Raw genomic sequence first — 450 nt, 5'->3', positions numbered from 1 at the left:
TTTAAATAAATAGAAAAAATTCAGACAAATTTTTGAAAAAACCGTTAGGCCTTGATCCACTTACGACGTCATCCCAATTCCCTAATAATTCTTCAACTCATTTATTTTCATTGTCTCCACCCGAGAATCAACGTTACTCAATAAGTCATTGAACAGAGAAAAAGAAATATACGACTTTATACTCTCTAAATCTCAAGGACGAAATTACTATTATGTTTGTTATGCCACGAGCTGCATAAAACGTCTGACGCGTTTACGCCATTCGCTGTAAAAACAAACGGTAATTCATATCGGATTATTACTCGTGGCTTTTGGAAAATTTTACCGAAGATATTGACGTCTATGAGCCCCACGATAAACTCAAATAACTCCCGTGAAAGCCAACTTTTGTATTCAAATAAATGATCGAGTTTACAAGTTTGGGGAGGGGCGAGGAGGGGGGGGGGCTTT

This window comes from Diachasma alloeum, unplaced genomic scaffold, assembly GCF_001412515.2.
Source record: "Diachasma alloeum isolate Michigan unplaced genomic scaffold, Dall2.0 Dall_scaffold_00354, whole genome shotgun sequence".
In the NCBI taxonomy this organism is placed as follows: domain Eukaryota; kingdom Metazoa; phylum Arthropoda; class Insecta; order Hymenoptera; family Braconidae; genus Diachasma; species Diachasma alloeum.
This window is presented reverse-complemented; position numbering follows the sequence as displayed.